The sequence below is a fragment of the Pogona vitticeps genome, chromosome 13 (assembly GCF_051106095.1).
Source record: "Pogona vitticeps strain Pit_001003342236 chromosome 13, PviZW2.1, whole genome shotgun sequence".
Taxonomy (NCBI): Eukaryota; Metazoa; Chordata; class Lepidosauria; order Squamata; family Agamidae; genus Pogona; species Pogona vitticeps.
The window spans coordinates 13,320,071-13,328,401 of NC_135795.1; the positions used below are offsets into that span (position 1 = coordinate 13,320,071).

An 8,331-nucleotide genomic window follows, 5' to 3' on the forward strand; every position below is an offset into this window, starting at 1 on the left:
CGATGTAGTTTATCAGAAGTGCTTCAGGACTTGACGACCATGGGTCTGTCCCAAACAGGATCTGCCCCACTCACGTTGCAAGGCACACTTCAGACATGGTCTTCTGTATTGGGGTAAATGCTGGTGATTTGTGTGTGGAGAAACTTTCGTTAGTTCCACTGTCATGGACAGATCATCATCTGATGCGGTTCAGACTCACTGGAAGTCAGAGCCTGTTCAAGGGTAAGGCACTGATTAAGATGGCCCACCTCAGGAAGCTGATGGATCCAAATGTTTTTCTGAGGGCCCTTGGGGAGTTTCCTATCACCTCGGAAGACAATTCTATTGAAGCCCTGCTTGATCTCTGGAATAAAGAAATGGCCAGGATTATTGACACAATCACTCCTAAGTGTCCCCTCCCATGGAGTAGAATCAGAGTGGCCCCCTGGTTTACTGGGGAGCTGATGGTGATGAAATAAGTGGAATGGAGACTAGAGTGATGAAAGTGGAAAACTAGGAGTGAATCCAACCAAATGCAGGCAGGGGTCCATTGGAAGGCCTATTCCATGGCAGTGGTGGCAACAGGAAGAAGTCATTCTTCTCTGCTACCACTGTGTCTCCACAGAGTCATCTGGCAGAGCTCTTTTGAGTGGTCTTTTACATGCCAGCTCACAGGAAAAAAATGCAGACCACACTATAACTTGCTGTAAAGAATTTGCACAATGCTTTGCAGGCAAAATTGCTCAGATCCACTCTGACTTGGATGCTGTAGCTGATACAGATCCTGTGGCTTTAACTATGGCCCCCGTTCGTCCTGTGCTAATGAATAAATATCAATTTTTGCAGCCTGATCCATCTCTAATATTCCATTCTTGGGGAAGGTGCTGGAGCAGGTCTTGGCTTCTCAGCTCCAGGGGTTTACTGGATGAGACAATCAAAATCCATTTCAATCTGGCTTAAGGCTGAGTTATGGGATGGAGACTATTTTGGTTGCCTTGATGGACGATCTGCACTGGGAAAGGGATAGGGGGAACATGCCCCTGTTAGTTCTGCTGGACACCTCCGTGGCTTTCAATACCAACAACCTCTTGACCCATTTCTCTGGGATAGGACTTGGAGGCACTTTTTTTACAGTGACTACAGTCCATCATGGAAGAGAGAACTCTGAAAGTAGTGCTGGGGGATTCCTGTTTGAACCCCTAGCCTGCAGGGTCTCTTATATTATTTAACATCTATATGAAATGGCTGGGAGACCTTGTCCAGAATTTTGGGGTTCGGTGTCACCAGTATGCATATGACACCCACCTTTACCTCTCTTTGCCATCTAAATCTGAGAAAGCTGTATTAGCCCCTGATCTCGTCTGGATGAGGGCGAATAAACTGAAACTTAACCCAGACAAGACAGAGGTGCTCTTGGTCAGCTGAAAGGCAGATCAAGTAATAGGGTGCAGCCTGTGCTGAATGGGGTTACACCCCCTCTGAAAACACAGGTGTACAGCTTGGGAATGCTCCCGGATTCGTCTCTGCGCCTGGGTACCCAGGTTTCGGCAGTGGCCAGGAATACCTCTGCACAGAGGTATTCCTTGAGAGGTCTGCTCTGGCCATGGTGACATATGCCTTAGATACCTCTCAGCTGCATTACTGTAACATGTTCTACATGGAACTGCCTTTGGAAAGTGTTTAGAAACTCCAGCGGGTCCAAAATGCCATGGCCAGATTATTAACTGGGACTGGCTATAAGGAATACACCGTTATCTTCCTAATCAAAATACTCTGGATAGGTTCCTGTTTGCCATGGTTCTTTCTAACGTACAGAACCCAGAACTGGACAGAGTACTCCAGATGTGGCCTGACTAGCACAGAACAGAATGTGATTATTAGTTCTGTTAACATGGCCCTAATCTGCATTGTTTCTAGTAAGCAGCTTGCATCATATTGCTGGCTCAGGTTCACTATCTGATCAATTTAGGCACTTAGCTCTTAACAACCATGGTTAAAGGCATGTGGCTCTTATTTTTTAAAAGCTTTATTCATTACTGTGATCTATGCTCTTCCATTTATGTCTACAAATGGATTTTGATTTTACTGCCAAGACATGGTTTTGTTTGCCTCAACAACCCAAAGCAAAGCTGAATGTGACTTAATTTCTTCTTCTTTCTTGATAGTCTTGTCAATAATCCTTTCTCGTCACTAAACTTACTTCAAAGAAAGTGTTTTCAGTTCAGAATGCAAACACATCATCTAACAGAGCAGCAAATTTGCAAAGCATTGATGTAGGAGGAGAAGGGCAGCCAGAGCTTATACATGAGCCAGAGTTGTACACAAGAAATTTGACTGCTCTTTTGTGAAAAGTCCCTGCTGCAAGGCATTTCTAGTACACTCTGAATGATGTTCATCTCATGAAGCTCCAAGATGGAAAACAAGAGGAACCACAACTCATACAGTTTGCACAGAGAAGACCCTACATTCAGTCTCTGGCATCTCCAGTTAAAAGAGGAGGCTGTTATAAGGTTTATCTCTGCCTTAGGTATCTGGCTGCTGAGCCAAGGTTGGGAGTTCAATTCCCCACTGTGCCTCCTGCAAGTAGAGCAACTCTGTTTGGCCTTTGGCAAGCTGCACAGTCCCAGGGCTCCCCCAGAACAAGGGAATTGTAAACCACTTCTGTGTAGTCTCTACTGGAAAAACCCTGAGAAAGTTTGCCGTAAGTCAGAAATGATTTGACGGCACATCATCATCATCATCATCATCATCATCATCATCATCATCATCATCATTTCTTGAAGATCTACTACCAGTTATTATAAGCACTACTGGACTGACAAATTGTCTGTCCGATATAAAGAAGGGCATTTAACCACTTTAATCACTATAAATCGAGAGCCACTCCCCCACCAATTCACAAGAGAATTCTAATAGGAAGCATTCTGAAATTTCTGCTTCTCCTTAGAGTTCTAAGGAACCGAAATCATCCAAAAGCCAGTCATTATCTTGCACAAGAGGAAATGTCACTCAGAAAGGAATTCAATGAGGGAACCCACTAAATAGAATCAGGTAAACTCTGAATCAAAAAAGTATCTCCACAAACCATAACTGTTATTCTCAAGAACAGACTACTGCAATGCTTTCTATGTGGGGCTTCCCAGGAAGATACAGAAGTTTCAGGAGATCCGGAACATGGCAGTCACGCAATTGAGCGGAGTAAGTAAATATCAACACATCTCCCCAACTCTAGCCGCCTTACACTGGTTACCTGTCTGCTTCCGTGCCAGCTTCAGGGTGATGGTTTTAACATATAAAGCTCTAAAATGGTTTGGGACCTCAGTACCTGGCAGAACACCTTCCTCCAGTCAGAGTTGCCCATCTACTCACTCGTGCCAGGCTGGACATTTGAGGATGCTGACCCTGAGAGAGGCCTGGTGGGGGGAAACTAGGTACCAGGCCTTCTTGACAGTCACTCCCCGACTCTGGAATCAACCTCCTCCAAATATCCACCTGGTCCCTTGCTGGCACTCTTTTTAAGAAGCTTTTTAAAATGTGGCTGTTTTGACAGACATTTTAGTCTGATTCACCAACAGAACCCAGTGAAACTTTTAAAAGCATGCTGCTTAAATACCATCCCATAGTGCTTAAAGCAGCCTCTGGGCAGCTTACAAGTTTATTATGCAGGCTCTACATTTCCCCCCTAGCGAGCTGGGTCAACCACGGCTACCTGGGACTGAACCCCAGGTCGTGAGCACAATTTTGGCTGCAGTACAACAGTTTAACCACTGGCCTACAAGGTTCTTATTATTACCCAGTAAGATTATAATACCATCATTTTAAATGTTGTTATATTTCATTATGTTTTATTATGCTATATTTGCTTTTATATTAGTATTGATGTTTTGATTACTGGGTATGGTTAGATGTTTTGTCTATTGTTTGCAGTGGTTAAAACGCTGTACTGCAAGCTAAAACTGTGCTCACGACCTGGGGTTCAAACCCCAGGTAGCCGGCTCAAGGTTGACTCAGCCTTCCATCCTTCCGAGGTCGGTAAAATGAGTACCCAGCTTGCTGGGGGGGGCAATGTGTAGCCTGTATAAATAAAAATTGTAAACCGCCCAGAGAGTGCTTGTAGCGCTATGGGGCGGTATATAAGTCCAATAAATAAATAAATAAATAAACAAACTACCCAGAGCGGCTTTTGATTCAGGCATAGGCATCCTTCAGTCTCAAGAGACTATGGTAACATGCTCTGAATTGAGGAGTGTCCTCTCCAGAGCATGAAGCCCAGGTAAGGTAATACGGAGGATAGGCTGTTACCCAAGCAGCAGATCCCCCCTCTCCACATTGCTGAAAAGGTCCAATGGAAAGGCAAGAGCCAATACAACTGGTTCCAGCAACGTCACAGGAGTTGGCAGAACGACACATGCTGCCTTCGGGACTCCAGCTCCGGATTTTGCCTCAAGGTTAACTCCTGAAGCCTTTTCCATGAGTGGATATAGCCACAAGGCAGTGGAGGTTTGAAATTGGAGTTTTCCTTCTCCTAGATGGGCTGCCTTCCATGGCTGACGAGCCCAACCTACCCGGCGGCTTTTGATTAGATGGGGGGTATATAAACAAATAAACTGCAGTGGAGGCTAGGAACAGATGGATTCACCAACAGCAACCAAAGCCCTCCAAAGCAGAATCCTCTGCCCACCCTCTCATATTCACAATACAAATAGCAGCCACATTACATATTAACCCAGGACAGGCTTTTCCCAAGCCTAGTAACATGCTATGTAAAATAACAAAAATTTTAAAATAACAAAAAAAAAGAGTATATGGATTGGGCTGTTGAGTCAATGCTGGCCAACAGGGGAAAGGAAGCAGTATTTTTGACCCTTTGTGAAAATATGCACAAATGAATCCTATTAGAATAAAGAAATAAACCAGTTAGGATTGAGTGGGTAGTCTGGGATGAGTCAATTTGTTGAGGGAGAGTAACCACATATGAGACTACGCTACTACACTACTGTTTATGGGGAGAGTTATTGTATCTACGCTGTGACTAGTGATTAAAAGACTTCTCCAGAATCCAATTTTGTTCTGGAATTTTTCAAGCCCTTTCAAAACCGTACACATCTGAATTCACACTGAAAAGCCCATACAGTATATGCGAACACTCACATAGGTATAAAAAACCCGGCTTGCTGTCTGCTAACTAATGAGCTATGGAAAACTCACAGACATTTTTAAACATTTAATTCAGCTTATGGTCCAAACATCCCAAAATCCCACGTTTACCTCCTTCTTTGCTGTAACAACAGCTTGCCTCACAGTAAAAATCAGAAGACCGAGAAGCAATTTTTAAAAAAAGACAAAACTAAAATTAAGTCAATCAAGATCAAATAACAGTGATCAGAAGTTTTGCAAACAATATCTAACCCAAATGTATACATGCTGTTGTTTTGGTGTGGCAAATACAGAACTGTTTTTAACTCTATCCCTTTGAATCCCAAGCAAAGAAGGAGAACTCCTCCAGCACAATATCAACCCTTTCTTCTCAGGCTGCGAACTCCTGCAACGGGGCCCTTGTAAGAAAAAGAGGTTTTCAAGTCCACCCATGACGGCCAGCAGTTGTATTGAGCCTCACACCATGAACCCTCTCCCCCCCCCATTGCTTATTTTTAGGGTTACTATTAAAGCTGGAAGTCCAACTCCCCCACTGGGCTTCCTGGGAGTAGAGCCAGCCTGGGTGGCCCTGGGCCGGCTGCACCATCAGCCCCAAGGGATGAATGTCCAGGGAAGAAGGGAAGGCCAAACTCTGGCTGGAGAACCCTGGAAAGGGTGTCGACATCCAGTCCCCATTGACTTGGACAGCACCTACTGTACTGTCCTTATTCACCGCTGGATTGAAAAACAACCACCATGCCTACACACCTATTTGAAAAACAACTCTAGAGGGGCACAAATCAGCACATCATACTAACAAGTTTTCCTTTAGCACGCGTTTTCATGGGCCAAAAAAAAAGCGCGCTTTCTTTCTAACTACTTCAGATGCATTAATTCTAAGAAGACGCTCATCGATCTTGAAAAACATTTTTTTTAAAAAAGCGGCTCCACCGAAAGAGAAAAAACGAAGCCACTGCACTGTGTTCACTGGGCTTCCTCCACAGCGAAAGCCTCTCTGTCCAAGATGCTCCGAAGGAGGCCCAGGTGGGGGTCGGGGGGCTGGTCTTCCTCTTCTTCTCTACTCTCCACCCCCCCACACACAAATGGCAAACCCTCCGACCCGGGAGGACCGAGAGGCCTCTCCCTCTCCCCCTCCGCCCAGCCCGAAGGCCTCTTGCCCCTTCGCCTCTCCCCGTCAGCCGGCGCGCCTGCCTCGCTTACCTCCAGGAAGGTTCTCCCGGCGCGAGGAGAGGCGGCCCAGCCCCTAGCAACGCCAAGCCGAGCCTCCCTCACAGGCGCTTCCTTCCGGCGGAAGGAAGGAGAAAACCGTTGCAAGCCGCGCCCCGCCCCCTTCCCCTCCCACCAGGAGCAGCGGCGGCGCCGTTTCTAGGTTACCAAAGGGCGAAAACTACAAGTCCCAGGAAGCAAAGGGAGGCAGGCTTCTGAGCGCGGTGCAGGCCGGGAGCTGTAGTTTCCCCTCTCTGCTGAGTGTTCTCTATTCCACTATATCGTCAGACCTTGGCAACTGTTTGTTGCTGTTGATCTATTCAGTTGCTTCCTAGTCTGTGTGCAGTAAAGAAAGCAGTATACACACCTGTAATTTCAAGTAACTGTAAATAAAGAACCATTTTTATTTTTTTTTTCTCCTCCAAATGTCTGAGGAAGTTATGCCAGAGTGCGTGCTGGTTAATGAGAAAAGAGTGGACTCTGAGGAACCTGTACTTATTCTCTTCTGTGGCTCGCTGTACAGTACTTCTACTATGTAGCAAAAGAGATTTTTTTTCCAGAAATCCAAAACTCTGCAATAGCAGTTACACAAGTACCCACTAGATTCTCAGACATTGCTGGGGAATGCTACCCCATCTTCCCCCATACTGTATAGTTTCTTTCTGTATCTGACAACCAAGGAAAGTAATACTAGAGAGTGAGCTCGTCTAATTAAGCTAGAAAGTAGGATATTCAAAACAGAAAACAGTTAAGTTTTCACATAGCATATAGTTCAGCTACAGAATTCATTACCTCCGATGTGAATGTAAGACAGCTTTAATAGAGGATTAATGGAGGATAAAAAATTTAATACCACACTAGCCAGAGGATAATTCATGCTGGATAAAGAGATCAGAGCCAGTCTAGTTGGCTTCTGTGCTTGGAATGGGGAGGCGATGCACTTCCTTGTAATCTGTATGAGTGCAAAAGTCATCTCCTGTTGCCAAAATTCAATGGCATGCTGTCTCTTATCACATATGTAAGAAGTGGTCAATATGAGAGGGCTTTTATGCAGATACAGGCCAGGCCAAAGGCATTTTGATGCCAGAGGTATTTTACTGTCTCAGGATGAGAACAAGGTGGTGCTGCCTCCTAGTTCCACATACAGAAGACAACTAGGTTGTAACATACCGCAAATCATCCTTCAACATTTGCAATGAAATAATGTATTCAATACCACATCCACGGTAGCAGCCTCGTTTAGGAGGTCCACAGCAGGTTCATCAGTGGGCACACAAAGCTCTGTTCTCCAGTAGAGGGAAACAAATTGGGAAATTCCCCCGGAACAGTTGGAAGAGCCATCACGTTCCCCCCATCATCTTTTGTTATTGGTTCCCTCTGCCTAATAGGATTAGTTCTATGCACACATCCTGCTTGTGAGCATCCTGAGCATTTGGCTGGCCATGCTGGGAACAGAATGACAGGCTACATGCAATAGGCAACATGTGATTAAAGCACAAGGAGTGCCCTAAAATTTTGGGTTGAGTTTTGCACTCGCCCTGCAAGCTATCCCTCTTAGATAAGGCCTCTGATTTGATCCAGCCAAGCTTTTCTTAGTTTCTTAGATGACGATTCGTATGGCTTTCTTGGTGATGGATGTATACGTGTATCCTCATACATGGCAAAACAGCCTGTGAGCAGCGAGGTCTGAGCAATCATCAAAGCATTCTTCTAGTTGTGGTTCCCGACTGTGGGTCCCCAGATGTTCTTGGACTGCAGCTCTCAGACAGGAGGGCCTGGCCTGCTCTGGTCCATGGGGTGACGAAGAGACGGACATGACTTAACAACTAAACAACAACAGGACAATTATAAAGAAAAAGAAGCCAATAAGTGTCAACATAATTTGTGATTTTGAAAAAGCCGTGCTGTGTCATCATGGAGCGATCCTTGTATGTTTTTAAGATCGTATACGTATACACGGCCTGGGAAGGAGCGATCCAATAAGGAAGG

The 8,331-nt window shown here is 45.2% G+C and overlaps 1 protein-coding gene across 4 annotated transcripts in view; it reads right to left on the bottom strand.

The window, feature by feature from the left end:
• Positions 1 to 6,431, bottom strand: part of CCP110 (centriolar coiled-coil protein 110) — a 33,075-nt gene extending 26,644 nt beyond the window's left edge. For all 4 annotated transcript variants that reach the window (XM_072982967.2, XM_072982965.2, XM_072982966.2 and 1 more), the window contains exon 1: positions 6,337 to 6,431. The gene's annotated coding sequence lies outside the window, so the exon portion shown is untranslated. The remainder of the gene's footprint in view (positions 1 to 6,336) is intronic.
• Between the last annotated feature and the right edge of the window lie 1,900 nt (positions 6,432 to 8,331).